Source organism: Podarcis gaigeae (genome assembly GCF_964106915.1).
Source record: "Podarcis gaigeae genome assembly, chromosome: 4".
NCBI lineage: Eukaryota > Metazoa > Chordata > Lepidosauria > Squamata > Lacertidae > Podarcis > Podarcis gaigeae.
Window position 1 is genome coordinate 49,758,871 of NC_139677.1, and position 18,365 is coordinate 49,777,235.

Genomic DNA, 18,365 nt, shown 5'->3' on the forward strand with positions numbered 1-18,365 from the left:
TTAACAGCAACAAATAATTATTATTGTATTGCTAAGGTGGGGGGGTGGGGCGGGAATCAGGACTCAGCTACATTGACAAAGGAAAAGCGCTTTATCCTTTCTAACACTGTGACACCAGGTGGCGCTGTGGAGTTCTGTTTTTGCCAATCCGATTTCTCATACAAAGTTTAGAAAGTTTAGATAGTTTTGGTGGGCTATATCACACCTAGTGATAGAGTTTGTGATTTGGTCACCATCATTTGTACATCTTACAATCACCACCATCGAGTTCTGCAATCCATCTGCTCAACGGCAGTTTGTACACGTACACAATAAATGTCCCTTTAAATCAAGGTATAAATACGAGCACACACCCCTTCTCAGGTGGTACGGGCGGAGAGAGGCAGAGGCTGTTGGGACTCACATGCTAAAGCCAGGCACCTCGGTGGGCTAGCACCAGTCGCAGCAGACTGGCTGCATCTCCTGTTCCTTCTCTTAGCAGACCTTGCTCTCTCATCCCTCCCTTCCTCCTCCTCGCCGCCTTCTGGCTCCCTCTCAAGGACCTCCTTGCCGTGCCGCCATCTTGGGAGCCGGCACAGCCGAAACCAGGCAACATCCGGGGACAAGCCTGCTCCGAGCCAATTTTTGTAAGGTCGCGAATATAAGCCGCACTTTAACTTTTCACGGTCGGAATTTTTGGGAAAAAGTGAGGCTTATATTCAGGCCAATACGGTATTTTTATATGACATTCTTGTTTCAAAGCATCAACCTTTAAACCAACTTCCTACTGTACACCTGTATTACCAAGTTTCCAGGCTCACACCATCCATTACTGGTCAAAAAGAAATATACGTCCCGGCACATCTCTCCTTTCCTCTCAGCATAATTACCCTGTGACTTCCATCAGCTGTTAACGAGGGTTAGTTGTTGTAGAATTGACAGATTAGCATTTAAAAAAAATAACTTGAATTCTCAATCTCCCAGTCATCAAACAAAAATGGTATAATTGTAGTAACAACAACATTTATTTTTTATTTTATTTTTTACAAACAAGAGACTCACAGTATTTCCAGTGGTGTTCACTCACACAAACACGCAGGCCAGTGAAATGAAATGAGATAAGAGAACAGCAAGGCAGCTCAGGGAAAGAAACACGAGGGCTTGGCTCTGCTGCTGTGTAGGTGTGGCCTTGGAAATGAGCTCGGACCATGTTCGGAGCAGATTTGTGATTCTGATAGGTCTACCATGGCAGCAGCCCTGTTAATATTACATATGCCATGGCTGAATTGCCATCATGAGAAGAGGAGGAAGGGAGAACTTCCAAAGCTAGGGCCAAGGAGCTTGCAGTTCTAGTAACATACAAATTTATCACCTGGCGTCAAGATGTCGCCAAATCCCTTGCAACTTATCAAATGGCATTTGATCTCTCCTGAGAGCTTGCAGTTCTTCGCATCTCTGCAATTGATTGAAGGCAATTCAGAGGAGAACAGCATGCACCAACAATACAGAGGCCAATTGTATGCCTTGTGTCCCTTCCAGGAATGATCTATCCAGCATGTACATAACAGCCTCCTGGCAGTGGCTGTCAGGAGTTCTTTTATGAAGGTTTGCCAAGAAAGGAACAATATCACATACCAGGGCAGCTTGTTGGCAAAACGGAAGGGGCTGCTTTGCCCTGCCGCCACCATCTACCTACTCCTGCCGCTGCTGCATCTGCTACTGCACCAAAATCAGTGCCAATGGTGGGGCACCCATGGAGGCTTCTGCTGCCTGAAGCAGTCGTGTCATCCAGCCCTACGGCTGGGCCAGCTCTGCCACATACCATTTCAACAGATTTCACTTCTTGCCCCCTGCCTGTCCTGTCAGTAGCTTCCTTGAACAAGGAGGAACTTTCCAAAAGAAAGGCCCCAGTAACCCCTCCATTTCAGCTTCCAGTGGAAAATGAGGGGTCTTTGCATAAAGATCCTTGGTACCATGTATTCTATTATCTAGATGTGTAGATCATCCATGTGATGGGATAGTGAGCTGCTTGTGCGTAAAAGCTTGATCCCTCTGGGGTTTGGCTGGTCATCCAAACCGAGGCACTAACGGAGCCCCCAAAGCATGACTCCGTCAGTCGCTGGTAGAATCTGACAGTGGGCGTCTACGGAATTTACGCCAACATAAAAGCTGTTTGACGGACATGCGCCTTCGTGACTCTCTGCGTGACAGTTTCCGGCAAAGGGTGGGAGTTCCTAACGGGGGTCTTGTTACCTCTTCGCTATTCTCACTAGAAGTATCCCAGAGCCTCCCCTCCGCTGTGACTCCTGCACTCCCCCTCCTGGTTCCTTCCTCTGCTGCATATTCTCTCCTATTCTCCTGGAGCCTGTCCACCACCTGTCCCTCCGATGGCAGTTCCCTGACATCCACCTCCCCCCCAGGGCCCCCTTCACCCCCTCCCGCCTCCTCTCCCACTGGCGGTGAGGGCGGAAAGCCCCTGAAGGAACTCTCCTCGTCGTCCGAGGATTCAAACACTTCTAGCCACGGCGTACCGTCTCTCTCCCTGTCTTCCTCTTCTTAATCGGAGTCGGCTTCCTCACCCACCCCTGACTCTGGGAACCCTTCAAACTCTCCTTCCTCATCGGTGGTCCCAAAGTGTTCCCTTCTAAATCGTGCCACGGGTTGCGGTTTTCTTGGGAAGCGCTGATGAAATGTTTCTATTAAGACCTCGTCATTGACTACCTCTGCTGGTACCCAAGTGTTTTCCGACTCTACTTCCCCCTCCCATTCTACCAGATATTCCACCTGATTCCCCTTCCACCTGGAATCAATGATTCCTGCCACGTTCATGTCGCGCTCTCTCTCTTCTATCACGGGCGTTTGGGTGGCCTCTCTCTCACGCTCCCCCCACTCACGTCCCTCTCGGTACGGCGACAGTAATGACCTGTGAAATACTGGGTGTAATTTCATGTGACTGGGCAGCCTGAGTTTGAATGCTACTGGGTTGACCTGCTGTATGACCTCAAAGGGTCCCAATCTTTTGGGTCTCAATTTCTTACTCCCGCCCTTGAACGGTAGTCCTTGGGTGGATAACCACACCCGGTCTCCCACCCTTATAGTTTCACCTTCCCTCCTATTTCTGTCTGCTTGCTTCTTATATTCTTCCTTGGCTTTCTCTAAATTAAGTTGAAGCTGACGGTGGATCGCTTCCATCTCTTCAAAAAAATATTCCGCCGCTGGCACGCTCCACCTCTCCCCTCCCGGGAATGCCCGGGGGTGACACCCATAATTTGCCAGAAAGGGACTCATCCCTGTGGACACGTTCTCCGCGTTGTTGTAGGCAAATTCTGCTAGAGGTAACTTATCCACCCAATCATTTTCTCTGTCTTTTACATAACACCTCAGGTATTGTTGTAAAATCCCGTTTGCCCTTTCCGCTTGCCCATTTGTTTCTGGGTGCCGGGCAGTTGAGAAATTGAGTTCTACGTGCAGTAAGCTCATAAGTTTCCTCCAGAACCTGGAAGTAAATTGTTTCCCTCTGTCGCTCAAAACCCTCAAGGGGGCGCCATGCAACCTAAAAATATGTTCTACAAACAACTTGGCGGTTTCCTCCGCTGTGACCGCATGTGAACAAGCTATAAAATGACACATCTTGGTTAATAGATCTACCACCACCATGACAGCTGTTTTGCCTTTGGATTTTGGCAGGTCCGTCATAAAATCTATGGATACTGCCTCCCATGGCCTTTCTGGCGTGGGTAAGGGTTGTAATAGCCCCGCTGGCGCCACCCTCTCTCCTTTCGCTCGCTGGCACCTGTCGCAACTCCTGACATATTCCCGTACGTCCTCCCTCACCTTGGGCCACCAAAACTCCCTGGTAACCAACTACATGGTTTTGTGCTGTCCAAAATGTCCCGCTGTGGGGCTGTCATGCAACTGCTTGAGTACTCTGCCCCTCAGTTCCCCATCGGGTATGTACAGTGCCCCTTTGTAATACAACGCCCCGTTCTTTTCTTCAAACCCCCCTGTGTTCTCCTCTGTCCTCCTGAGCTCACTGAGTTTCTCTTGGGCGTATTCATCGTTCTCAGTACCCTCTATCAGTTCCCTCTGCCCCACCAATGCCGCCCCACACACCCAGCGGTCTTCAGGGATTACATGCCTTGCCTCAGGCGCTCCCTCCCCCTCTAAGTACTCCGGTTTCCTGGAAAGAGCGTCCGCCCTCACGTTCTCGGAGCCGGGCACGTAACGAATCTCAAAGTGGAATTTGGAGAACTCCTGGGCCCATCGCACTTGTCTCTGGTTCAGCACTCGGGCTGTTCTCCAGTATTCCAGATTCTTGTGGTCAGTTCGGACTTGAACCTTGTGCTGCGCCCCAATCAGCAAGTGCCGCCATTTCCGGAATGCTTCATGAATGGCGAGCAGTTCTCGGTCGTATACTGTGTAGTTCCTCTCGGATTTGTTCAACTTCCGCGAGAAGAATGCACACGGTCTCCATTCAGACGTATCTTTTCCCGGCTGGAGAAGAACGGCCCCCACCGCTCGGTCTGACGCGTCAGTCTCCACTCTCATTGGTTGTTGTAGATCCACGTGCAAAAGTTGCTCTTCCGACGCAAACGCCTGCTTTAAACGTTCGAACGCCCGCTGCGCTTCTTCCGTCCAAACAAATTTCTTTTTGCTACTAAGACAATCCGTGATGGGCGCTGTTAAATGGGCAAAGTTTTTGATGAACTTCCTATAGAAGTTTCCGAAGCCCAGGAACCTTTGCACGTCCTTCTTGGTCTTTGGTGTTTTCCATTCCAGTACCGCTTGAACCTTGCTGGGATCCATGGCCAATCCCTTGTCAGACAACCGGTACCCCAGGAATTCCACCTCCCTGGTATGAAACTGACACTTCTCCAGTTTCACCCACAGCCGGTTTTCTCGCAGCTTGCTCAGTACCTCTCTTACATCTCGCACATGCTGCTCCTCATTCTCTGAGTACACCAGGACGTCATCTAAGAACGCTACGCAGTTCTTGTAGAGCAGTGGCCCCAGGACGTGATTCATGAATGATTGAAAGCAGGCGGAGCCCGCTTGTAATCCGAAAGGCATAACCCGGTACTCAAAAGCCCCCAAGGGGGTGAACATAGTGGTCTTCCACTCATCCCCCTTTCTCACACGTATCAAGTTATATGCCCCCCTAAGGTCCAGCTTGGTAAAATTTTTCCCTTTTCTCACCCGTGTTAGAATGTCATCAATTCTAGGCATAGGGAAAGTCACTGGTTCTGACACTGCATTTAGGGCCCTGAAATCACATACAAGCCTGGGCTTGCCCGTGTTTTTTTTTTGTCCACAAAGAACACTGGGCTGCCCCCCACCGCTCGTGACTCTCTGATGAAACCTCGCTTGAGGTTCTTGTCAATGAACTCCCTTAACTCCTGCATCTCACTGTCTGACATTGCATACAGCTTGCCCACTGGCAATTGTGCTCCTGGGAGTAAGTTAATTTGACAGTCAAAGGGTCTGTGCGGGGGCAGTTTATCTGCTTCTTTTTCGCTGAATACGTCAATCAAGTCAGCGTATTGTGGTGGCACCCTCCCCTTGTCCATCACTTCCATCCCTGCTAGAGTGGCCCTGGCCCCTGCCTGAGCCTCTCCCTCCTTGCAGTGTTCTAGGCAATGAGCTGATCCAAAGGAAACCACTCTCTGATGCCAGCCTACTAGCGGATCGTGTAGCACCAGCCAGCTCATACCCAAGATAATAGGAGCTCCCCCCAAGGTGGCTACGTTAAACGCTATCAGTTCTGTGTGTCTTGCCACCCTCATTATCATTGGTACAGTCTGTTGGCTCACTTCTCCTCCCAACAGCTCCCTCCCATCAATCGTGGTAACCTGCAAAGGCTTACTTAATGGGATAGTCTGTATCTGGTGTTCAGCTGCAAACTCCTTACTCATGAAATTACATGAGCTACCTGAATCCAATAGCGCTTTTATCTTCAGTGGGTGTCCGTTTGCCAGTTCCAGCAACACCTCTATCACAAGCGCTGGTCTTGGAGGTTCCGGCGTGGGCACATTCACTACTCCCTGGCCTGGCTGCTGTGCCCTGATGTTGGCAACCAGGCGTTGGCTTTTACTTGCTCCGTGATTTCTTCTTCCTCCTTCCCCCCAACAGTTCCCGCCATCCCTTGCCATTCCTTCCTTTGCGGACAGACTCTGGCAAAGTGACCTGGCTGTTGGCAGAGATAGCATCTCTTGCCGCTCTTTCCCTCCTTCTTCCGCCCTTCACTGGTGTTTGAAACTGCGCGCGCGCGCGCTGTTCCAAGTTCCATCGGCTCTGCTGGCGGGAAAGGCTGCTCCGGAATCTCTGGAATGCGGAAGTCCTTCCAACGTTCCCCCTTTCCTTCCCGCTTTTCCATATCTCTAGCCTCCTGGCGTGCTCCTATGGACAGCGCTGATTTAGTCAGCTGATCCATAGACTCCGCCCTAGGCGCCCGGGAAAGTTCATCTTTCACTGCCGGAGAGAGACCTTCTTCAAACAGCATTTGAATAGGTTCACTAGCAAGGTCCCACCCTAGTCTATGAATCAGCATGGTGAACTCAGTCCAGTACTCACGTACAGATCGGCTCCCCTGTTTACACGCCATTAACTGTCTGCGCACCACCCCCTGCTCGATCTCGCTGGAAAACATCAAGTCCATAGCGCGAAAAAACTTCATTGTGTCCTTTAAGATTTCATTATTGGCTGCCATCAGGGGCCGAACCCAGTCCTTCGCCCCTCCCTCTAGATGGCCAATCACGTACGCCACTCTAGAGTTCTCATCGGGGAAGTCATCAAACAGTAGATTGAGAGCATATTGCATCTCTGTCCTAAAGGCTTGATAGTTCCTGGGATCCCCCCCAAATTTCTGCACCAATCCAGGCACCCGTCTGGCAAGTGGGGTGGTTTTCCCTTTATCCGCATCTTGAGCCCTCCTCTCCTTGAGCCTCGCCGTTTGCAGCGCCAGCTGGACCTCCAACGCCCTGTACCTTTCTTCCAGGCTTGGACCTGCTCCAGCTGCAGCTCCTGCTCCTCCGGTTCCGGCTGGTTCGCTCATGATGCCCTCTGCTTGCACAAGCTGCTTTCAAAGACTGTCAGATTGCTGTGATGGGATAGTGAGCTGCTTGTGCGTAAAAGCTTGATCCCTCTGGGGTTTGGCTGGTCATCCAAACCGAGGCACTAACGGAGCCCCCAAAGCATGACTCCGTCAGTCGCTGGTAGAATCTGACAGTGGGCGTCTACGGAATTTACGCCAACATAAAAGCTGTTTGACGGACATGCGCCTTCGTGACTCTCTGCGTGACAGTTTCCGGCAAAGGGTGGGAGTTCCTAACGGGGGTCTTGTTACCTCTTCGCTATTCTCACTAGAAGTATCCCAGAGCCTCCCCTCCGCTGTGACTCCTGCACTCCCCCTGCTGGTTCCTTCCTCTGCTGCAGATTCTCTCCTATTCTCCTGGAGCCTGTCCACCACCTGTCCCTCCGATGGCAGTTCCCTGACAATCCAGCACTTTTTATTGTTATTTTCTTACTGATGTTTTATTGATCCTGCAATAATCTATGTTGTTCGCAAGCTTAATAAAAGTGTGGTGTATGCATATCTAAATAAATAATCACAGTAATCCCTGGGTAGTTTCCAGAATATCATAAAAATAACAGCAGTTGCAAAAATACACGCCAGTTAAACCAACAATTAAAAGTATATTTTAAAGAAGCACAGAACAGTCTAAAACCCTACAAAATTTTTTTTTTTTAAGTCTCACTGGTTCTCTCCAAATGCCTGAGAAAGCAAGAATGTTTGGGGTTGGTGTCAGAAGAGCTTCTGCAAGTAATTTGAGACTATGCTGAGCTTGATGGATCAATGTTTTGACTCAGGATAAGGCAGCTACCCCGGTTCTTTGTATGCAGACGTTATACAATAATTTCTCTTTGTTTTTATTTTTTCTCTAACAGAAACATGACAGGTCAATTGTCATGCCAATCAATGTCAAAATGCATAAAGTATGAGACAGATTCAACTAACATATCCCACTACTAGAAGCCTGCACAAGGACATCCTGTAATGCAATAGGATCCTACTCAGAGTAAATCCATTGAAATCAATGAGCATGACTAACTTATGCCTATAAATTTCAGTGGGCCTACTCCGAGGAGGACTTGCATTGGCAATAATAATAATAATAATAAATTTGATATTTATACCCCACCCATCTGGCTGGGCTTCCCCTCTTACAACTCATCATTGACGGTTTTTACAATGCTACATGGGTGCATGGACCATTCTAATTTAGGATCATAATTCTACATCAAGCAAATGCAAACTAAAATTATTTGTGGGAGAGAAAGGAAGTATTAGTATTTTTTCATTTTGGTTAAAATAGTGCTATACCATCATTTTCTAAATGCATGGGAAAGTATGCAAAATATTCAGATGTACTGTATACATTTCCCCCTTTAAAAAAAATGTAAGAAGATTCAGCTGGGTGGAAGGCAGGCAGAGAAATCATTGGGTGGTAGCCAAAAAGCCATTTTTGAAGTAGGTACTGGAGAGGACAAAGTGGCTAAAAAATGATCTCATTGGGGTGGCATATTTTAAAATTTATAAACTAAAACTGCAAGAGAAGCTATAAGAGCAATGCATGCATTTGCCAAATAGTTCTGTCCTTTTAAGATGCATTTTTAATGCATGCATATTCCATGGCAACCTTATGGAAATCTCAGCAAACGTTCCAAATATAGCGTTTACCCAATTCATCCTAAGGGTTTGTTTTTAAGTTGCCTTGTTTTTCCCTTCTTTATTTCCTTCTGGACCTCCCAAACACTTTAATGACAGCATTGATTTCATAGCACCTTCCCTGGAGGTTTAAGCGAGGGCTGCAATGCACTGGCAGTTTAAAGACCAAGGAACATGAAGGGCTTCTCTCCTTTCATAAAGGTTACTTCTTATAACAACACATTTATTGGGAGATGAAAAAGAAGAACTAATACCTGTATGTTGGAAGCAGGAGACTTGTGAGTTTTCCCAGTGGAATATGTCCCCCCCCCCCCGCCCCCTGCTTCTTCTTATGCGACGTTAATCTGGTGTCTGCTGCTTTGTTTTTGCTATGTGCTCTTGTAGGCACTTGGAGAACTATTGGGATTATCAGTGACTTCACCAGAGACCGAAACCTAAGCTGCTAAGAGGAAGAGGGAGTTTGCAACACCTAAACACCTTAAAAAGCAAAACAAAACTCCATGCACACGACAGAAAAATGATCTGAATGCACCCTAAAGACGGTTGTGTGAGAAAGGGCACAGTATGCAAATACAACAAAGGATCTTGCGGCACCTTCAAGTTCTTTGTTAATCTTTAATGTGCCATAGGACTTTTTTTGTTGTCTTTGCTACTCTTCTGGGATTTGTACACGAAGAGCTACACACACACAGCACTTTTGATGCAGGTACACATCTGCATCCATGATGAGATCTTGATAGTCATTTTGGGAGGAAAGACTGGCCTTCCATTCTGTGTTGCCGTCATGATTCATTTGATATGTGCTGATAGACACCCTCCATAGGGATTCTGTTGAAATTTCTAGGCTCTTTAAGGAATATTGAAGGGTTTACTATATTAATCATAAACAAACCTTTTGATTCCTGAGGTGAGTTCCAGCACCTCTTAGAAAAATAGCACTGGATGTCCCTATTTTCATCAGAGAAATATTGTAGGGTATGCACTCATCAGAATCATGCATAACTGTGAGAGGAACAAGCATTTGCCAAGGAGAGGCTCCTCCCTGTTCCCCCCCATCACGCCTTCTTCTGTGTCCCAAAGGACCTGCACATTGGCGATTGTGCATCAGTTGGATGCACCTAAAATGGCCGCCTGTGTATCCTGGCCCCAGGATACCCCACAGCCCAGAAACTCTGGGAAATTGCAATCAAATATCACTAGCAAGCTTAGGGCTGGTTAATGCATGAAGGGGTTAAGATCACTGAATTGTATTGCTAGACTCAGTTAAGTCACGCACCTCATATCTAGTGAAGGAGGAAGTGAACCTTTCTTCATTCTCTTCCACCATGTGAAGCCAACCAGGCAATATGTCTGGGCTCGACTGCTTCAAGTTAAGACCATGTGTTCAGAAGTATTTTTCCGTATTTTGCAAACCCAATATTTCTGCCTGTGTTCTTCTTACTGCTGCTTTTTGCTGAAGCTTTTAAGCAAAGCATTTAAACTTATGAATGCTATGGTCTGTTCACTGCAAGAGGAATAGAGAAGGGAAGCACTGTAAGCAGACTAAATGGGATATTTAAAGTGTCTGCAACCTGTGCTCCTCATGCTTCACTGTGCTGCACAATTTTGTAATTTTATGACTCTGCTGTGTAATTTTATGACTCTTGCTGAATCCAGCCTTTTTATTATTATTAATTACCTCACACAGGTGATTGTATTTATTGCACGGAAACCTCAGCCACCCCAACCAGAAACCTTAGCCACGAGCCACAACAAACAACCTGAGGCATTCTCCACCCAGCGCCAGAACTACAGTTCCACAGCTGCTAATGGGACGGAACATAGTCGGGATGGAACTGCTGCAATAGAACAACATGGGCTTTGAAGCCCAGAGTTTATATACCTCTTTAAACAAAAGCTTCAAAACTGTTTCAGACTGAATATGTGCAGCCATGCCTTTTCCTATGGACTAGTGTAGCCAGGATACTACTTGGCAGGGTGTGGTGGATTCCTGCCCTGTCAGGATACTCTTCTTCCTTTCTTTTATGGAGCCCAAATGCATATGCAGTCCTTTAGCCAGTGTAGATAAATGTAGACTCTTGATTAATAGGACCACCCTCATTGAGAGGGGGCACTTTTTTGTAATGTTGGTCTGATTGGAACACATTCCCTGAGCTAAGGTAAACTTGGCTTATAGAGACAGGACATTTATCATGCAGCAATCAGTGTAACTCTTCAGATACTTGTTTCCCAGTTGCTTCCAGCTTGCCTCCTTTTTCTGAGCAAACCAATTCCATTCTAAACTCTTAGCTGAGGTAAAGCATATCCCAGGCTCCTGCAGCAAGCAGCTGACCCAACAGTTTATGTATTAAATTTGTATCCCGCCCTCCCACTCCAAGGTGCTCAGGGTGACAAAAAACAAGTGAATAAAAACACAATTGGGGGCAACATAGGAAGCTGCCTTATACTGAGCCAGACCATTGATCTATTTAGCTCAGTGTTGTCACTTGCTGGCAAATGCTCTCCAGGATTTCCAGTCTTTCCTGGAGACTCCAGGGATTGAACCTTGGGACTTCTGCATGCAAAGCAAATGCTCTACCATTAAGCTACTGGTGATAGCACCTTCTCCAGCACCAACATGTAACTATATTGGTGTGAACCTTTCAAGCAGTCATGCTGTGCTCTGCTGGTCCAAGTGATTTAGTCTCAATCTCTATTCCTGCATAAGTCATAACTAGAGAAAAAGATCACAGTGTTGTTAAAAAACAGTGTTATTTTTCTAGAAAAAGAGGTGTTGGAACTCACCATTAATACCTCCTTCATTCTCTTAGAATGGCAATGGCACCTACTTGGTTGGTGCTGGAACTGAGTTCCGGTGAGTTCTGGGTGAAAAAATTCCTGGTTTAGAATCATTTTTAAAAGAACATTAAACTCTAGGTGCCACCCCCCACCCTCCATCCTCCCAAATGATGATTGGAAAGCAGAGTAATCATGGTACAAGCTATTCTGTGTTGTTCTGCCTTCTGCATAAAGCAAACACAGCTGCACAAAAATATCCTCAGGGTTTCTCAGCCAAAAATTAGCTTGCTTAAAGAAGGTGAACTTCAGTAATGGAGCTTTTAGAATGTAGGCCAAACAGCAGTAAATGTTCAAGTCATGCATAAAACCAAGAGAGGGCATCAAAGCAGATGTAATTAAAGTTCAAGGTTCTGTGCGTAGGCATAAGGTATTAAGGCTGCCGGCAAGCAGAGAGCTGTTATATAGTGAGGCCATTTTCCGCAGTAAGAAGGCATTTTGCTGTTATAAACAACAAATTTCCTTCAAAACACCTGGTGACCATAATATAAAAGAACCATGCCTGTACAACTTAAAGATGGCATTGATACCTCAACTGGAAGCTGCGCTATATGCTCAGTCTGCAAACTCTGGAAGACTGCATCAGCAAGAACCCACTTGTCAGGCAGTACCTTGCTTCTATAGCTTGGCTCTTCTAGTTCCTTATGGGTGGTGTCTCTAACAATATCTAATAAATTCTTGTCTCGGTCACCAGCTCCACTGTATACCATATTACTTTCTTGTTCAATTCTCTTCTTTCCCATCAGAATTCCTTCCTAGCATATAAACTTCCCTCATTCTACTAAATCTTCAGGCTAATGCAAGTCACACAAAGGATTGCAGCTCTTCCCATTCGTAGAAATCTGGATTAACCTCCTTTACTTTGATTTTTAAAAAACCTTTGATTCTGGTTATCATTGCTTTTAAGTGCAAAATAACTATGTTATGCACATTTCAAAAAATTGCACATTTATTCCATTTGCAGTACAACGTTTCTGGGAAATTGATCTGAGGTTTATAGCACAGAATTATGGAACCACTCACATGGAGTGAAGCAGAGCTCAAAATTCACATACTAAAAAGTATCATGCCTGATCAGACCAGTGGTCCATATATGTTCCTCTAGACGTAGGGGAACCAAACACTGCCTGCCAGCTGACAGGGCTTTACAGAGCAGCAAGTCGGGGCAGAGGTGGGAGGCTGGATGGTTGCTGCATGAGCTCCTGGCTGGTGCTGCGTTTGGGCCTGGATCAAGCTTGCTGTCATCACACAACGTCAGTAGGATAGGCTCAGGATTCCACAGATCCCCTCACTGCCTCTCAAGGTTCCAAGTGGAGGTTCCAATGAATGGAGGTACCAAGGGCAGGTTTTATTCATCTTCCAGTCGGGACACTGAGGGCTTCAGCACCTTGAGTGGGCTGGGAAATGAAGCTCTGTGGTTACTTAGACACCTTCCATCACTTCCCTGGAATGTTCAGACATGTTCTCTCCCCTGGCAAGTTCTCTGTATCTAGGAGATGTACCTAGGAGGAGGAGTGATGTGCAGGATAGACTCAGGTAGAAGAAAATGGCGCACAACTTGGGTGCCAACTTGAACAAAATATTGGGGGGGGGGGTCATGTAAGCCGCACCCCACATAATTGATCACGATGTGGCACATGCACACTATTTGAATGGTAATGCTGATCAACTTGGGGGCGGGGGCTTGGTCCCTTCAAATATTTTATTGGGAGACCAAAGGGACCTGAACCCCTAGGAATTGGCTCCTATGGTGTTTTTGTTTTTTTAAAAAGTGGTCTGTGGAAGCGCCCTATCTGGATTGAACTCCAAGGGGGCTGTAACCATTTCCCATGATCTCTATTTTCCCCTATGAAAATTGCTCCCCCAAGCTTCTGTTGGCCCCAGAAAGGAAACTGAAATTTGCGGCCATAGTGCAAATGGAGGGGAGGGGCTCCCCACTCTCCCAAAGGGCTGTAGCTCAGTGAGAGAGCATTATTTACTTTGTATGCAGAAGGTTCCTGGATTCATCTCTAGGTAGGAGTAGGAATAGGGTTGCCTGGAAGTTGCTGAGTTTTTTTCAGGAAGACCCCAAAAATGCGAAAAAAGTGCACTTCTTTGATTGACTTGCCTAAGGTCCAGGACAAAGTGCCTCCTCTCGGAAATTCCCCCTGGAATTTCTATTCCGCCTTTGAAATCCTGGTAATGTCTGGGAAAATCCGTGTGCACGGCAGCCCTAAGTAGGAAAGTCTCCTCTCTTAAAACCCTGGAGAGCTGCTGCCAGACAGTGTGTACAGTACTAAGCTGAATGGACCAGTGGTCTGACTCCAGGTAGCTGTCAAGCAGCTTCCTATGTCTCTGCACATGGGTCGGCAAACTAAGGCCCGGGGGCTGGATCTGGCCCAATCACCTTCTAAATCCGGCTCATGGACGGATTGGGAATCAGCATGCTTTTACATGAGTAGAATGTGTGCTTTTATTTAAAATGCATCCCTGGGTTATTTGTGGGGCACAGGAATTCGTTCACCCCCCCCAATATAGTCTGGCCCCCCACAAGGTCTGAGGGACAGTGGACCGGCCCCCTGCTGAAAAAGTGTGCTGACCCGTCCCTGCATTTCAAAGAGCAGCTTTCACAGTAGCAGAGGAAATAATTAATTTCTCCTTCCATGCCTGCAATGACCCTGATCATTATCACATGCCCCAGTTGGTTGATATTTTCATTTTAAAAGCAACAACCCTGCAGGCTAAATGCAAAGATACATTTAGCATCGTATCATATGAGAGGAGGAAATGATAACTAGCATACTTGTAGCAGCCTGCTCCACCCTTCTTCTTTTTTGCCAAATTATAAGAGCATTCCTTTTTAACCTCACATCCCATGCTCCATCCTACATCAGTCTGAAGTCTCCTGGTGATCAGCAACATTCCATGCAGCAGCTACTGAATGAAACTCTCTTGGAAAATATAATTGTTTCAGAATAACAGGTCACTCCACTTCATCTAGAACACTTTGCCCTGGCAGTTTTCTAGGTATCTGTTTAGCTGGGAGAACAAGCAAACCAGGAAGTTGAATCTGAGGACTGATTCACACAGTCAGGCTACGCGAATCACAAGCACAAGCAATCATGGCATTTAATGATCATGCAGAGGGAAACCATGGCCAGATTCAGGGTGGTGTGGGTGCCAAACCGAGGGGGCACAAAATAATAACAATAACAATAACAATAACAATAAGTATTTTTTTGGGGGGGGGGAGGGAATCAAATTTGGCCCATGCTCAGAATGCCATATGACCAAAATCGGCCCCTGCAAACTGGAGGAAGTGAGTGAAGAACTAAGGAATACGACCGCAGCTGCTTGCATGTATGTGCTCCCACCACCAGCACATGGTCATATGAGACGGCTGCATTGAGGAGGGGCTGGAGGATGGTGGGCTAAGCCCCCTTCCACATCCAACCGCATGGACTATGAGAAATATCTGTTTTCACAGTCAGCAGCTTTTCCACACCTTTCTCTTGCCTCTGGTTTGTGAGCAGCAGATGGTAAGGAAGGACAACTCTGCAGAAAAGGTTCCGGTTTGGCCTTGAGGGTCTTCCGTTGTGCAGCATGATCCCTAAAGCAAGGGAACTGACTGCAAAACAACCCAAGGTCTTTACTATAGCAACATAGATGGCTATCAGTTATTATTGGCAGGTGTTGAGAGATTCCCACAAGAGCCTGTCCAGTGTTCAGGGATGATGGGAGTTGTACTCCTGCAGCTTCCAAGATATCCAGCAGCAGTGGAAGCGATCCCTGTTTTCAATGCTATTGTATCTGTTGTGGCCTGTCTTTGTTTTGACCTATTTCCTATTTGTGTGCCTTTTGTGTGGGCTGATTTGGAATGTTATTTCTCTCACACACAGTTCCTTATTCAACACAAGAAATAATAAAGGAGACAAAATACGTTTGCACACCTCTACTCTCCCCACCCAAAAGTCCCTCATTTGGAACAGCTGAAGTCATACACTGAAGTCCATGAGCATGGCCATAGCTGGGGGGGGCAGGGAGAGGCTGCTGCCCCCCCCCAGTCAATAAAAATACATTAGTGGGGGCAGGCCCTAATAAAAAGCCTGCTTCCCACTAAAAATCCTGGCTATGCCCATGTCCATGAGTCTGATGTCAGAGATGCTGTAGGATAGGGTCTGATCCAAATCTTCCTTTTTTCCTCACAGCACTCCAAAGCTTCATATTTAAAAGGCTGAGCACGGTTAAAACAATTTTGGCCCACTAAAAAAGGAACTGCTCTGGTTCTTCCAAAATGGATTTTTAAGTGGTGGCAGGTTTATAAATACTGTTACACTGTTTCTATATACACACACACACACAGTGAATGGCAGCACAAAACCAGAATACTGCACAAGCAAACTACACTAAAAATTGTGCACGGAGAATCTGCTTGTGTGCTTTTGCACACTTATGGGGCAGCTTCTTTTTATTCTTTATCTTTTAAAATATATTTTTATTGAAATTTTCCGGTTTACAAAAGCATGTGCAATGCCTCTTTTTTCAAGTTACATTTTCTACAGATCAGTTTCATTTGTTGAGACACTGGTATTACATTAAGAAGAAAAGGGGGAAACAGGTGGAGGGGGGATGGTAAAGGGTGTGTGTGGGTTGGGTGGCAATGCTTCTACTGTATTCCTGTTTTGTGTATGTGTGCCACTTATGTGGGTTCTCTTTACTAATTGCATGTATTTCTGTGGTGATGAGAGAGGTTGGGGGTGGCCTAGGATAGGGTGTGGCTGGTTGTCTTTGGCTGTAGTGAAAATTGTTTTCATGTGTGAGTGGGCTGGGTGGGTGTTTTTGGATCAGGTTAGCCAGATTGATTCTAATGCTGCTGGCAGGTTCTTGTTGGGCTGTCTATGTGATAAAGGGTAACCATACCAGGGTGAAGGCGTCTTCTTCTATTTGTCCCCATGTCAGTTTCAGTTTGTTGGTTAGTTTTTCTAATAAGGCTGTTTCCCATACTATTTGACACCATTGGTCTATGCTTGCTCCTGACAGGTCTCTCCAGTGTCTGGCTATGATGCTTCTGGCTGCTGAGAGTAGGTGCGTTATGAGCTCTTTGTGCTGTGAGTGGGCATTATTAGCTTTTTCTTTTTTAAGGTACATATGCAGCTAATTGTTAGTACTTAATTGGTATAATAGTCAACAAATTAGAAGGCAGGGACAAACGCAAACGCACTGGATGTCATCCACAGGCAGAGGACTAGCTCCAGGTCCTGCTAGCAGACAGAAAACAACAGGGAGAATTTGTTGTCCTTGTCTCACTTTGCTAACATACAAAGCACCATCCATAACAGATGAAAATAGACACTTCTGCTTAGCTAAGTGGCAGAATCCTGGCAATGTTACATTTTTCATGCTTGTGTGTGACCCTAGGAACATGGACTTTAAGAAAGGCTGGGTGTATCCTACAGTACTGTGGAAGGATGCTGGTCATGATACTGAACAGAGAAGGCAGTATCTTGGGCATTTCAGCTTTCTCTCTCTTTTTTTTTTTTAAAAAGCAAGTTTCTAGTTTGGCTTGAAAGTATACCGCAGTTCTTAATGAACTCTCAGAAGCCAGAGAATTTCCAAATAAAGTTTTCAGTGCTCCTAGGGCATAATTTCTCGTCCTTCTCCATGACCAGCAAATGTTAATTGTATGCATGTAGATTCAGAAGCAAGCCCTACTTTGTTCAATGGACTTATGCGCAGGAAAACATGCACAGAATTCACATATCAATTTGCATAATTTATAGCTTTTGTGGAAGCCAGCTTTAAAACAACATGGAGAGCACCATGCTTAGTTATACAAGCATTGTTACTTCCTTTGTTCAGGCGGTAGGTTTTGTATGTGTGTCTGCAGAGATAGACATTTACCAGCTGCTGCTGTTCAGCCACTTATAGTGCTCCTTCTGGTCCCCCAAAACAGCAATAAAGCCTTTATTATTGTCTTTATCCACGCCTTTCTTCCTCCATCCAGTGGATAACTGTCAGAAGGCTAATTTCCCTGCATCTCAGGGCTCTATGGTTTAAGAGGATGAACTGATGCTTGGGCAATCTCAGGATGGAGTGGCATACCTCCTCCCCTCCAAATATTCCACAATGTTCATTCAGACTACATGAGACGCATCACAGGAAATTAGCAACTCTTTCACAAGATATTCACTTTTAGAATAACCCATGAACCAAACCAAACCACAATTGTTTCTTTAACTTCCAGTAAAGTGTATATAGAATTGCACCCTTAATGCTAGGAGCGGAAAAGTTCTCATAAGTGGCCCTGATGCACATATGATGCATATACTGGTAAACCCAGTTTTTTTAGTGTTGAGAAATTTAATTATTTTGTAGTTTACTCAGCAAAAAAGGGGCTTTGCAACTTGAGTTGTAAATATCTATTGCCAAGTGAATTTACAAGCACTACGAGATAGGATACTTTCTGTCTCTTGAAGGAATAAATTGGTCCTATCTAATACACAGGGGACGCAGGTGGCGCTGTGGGTTAAAGCCTCAGCGCCTAGGACTCGCCGATCGAAAGGTCGGCGGTTCGAATCCCTGCGGCGGGGTGCGCTCCCGCTGCTCGGTCCCAGCGCCTGCCAACCTAGCAGTTCGAAAGCACCTCCGGGTGCAAGTAGATAAATAGGGACCGCTTACCAGCGGGAAGGTAAACGGCGTTTCCGTGTGCGGCTCTGGCTCGCCAGAGCAGCGATGTCACGCTGGCCACGTGACCCGGAAGTGTCTCCGGACAGCGCTGGCCCCTGGCCTCTTGAGTGAGATGGGCGCACAACCCGAGAGTCTGTCAAGACTGGCCCGTATGGGCAGG

General features: G+C 46.4%; 1 long non-coding RNA gene across 1 annotated transcript; it reads left to right on the forward strand.

The window, feature by feature from the left end:
- Positions 1 to 190: 190 nt before the first annotated feature.
- LOC310842638 lies at positions 191 to 10,386 on the forward strand. The gene is made up of 2 exons (XR_014563282.1): positions 191 to 1,988; positions 7,479 to 10,386. It is a non-coding gene; the product is annotated as an uncharacterized lncRNA (long non-coding RNA).
- Positions 10,387 to 18,365: the final 7,979 nt, after the last annotated feature.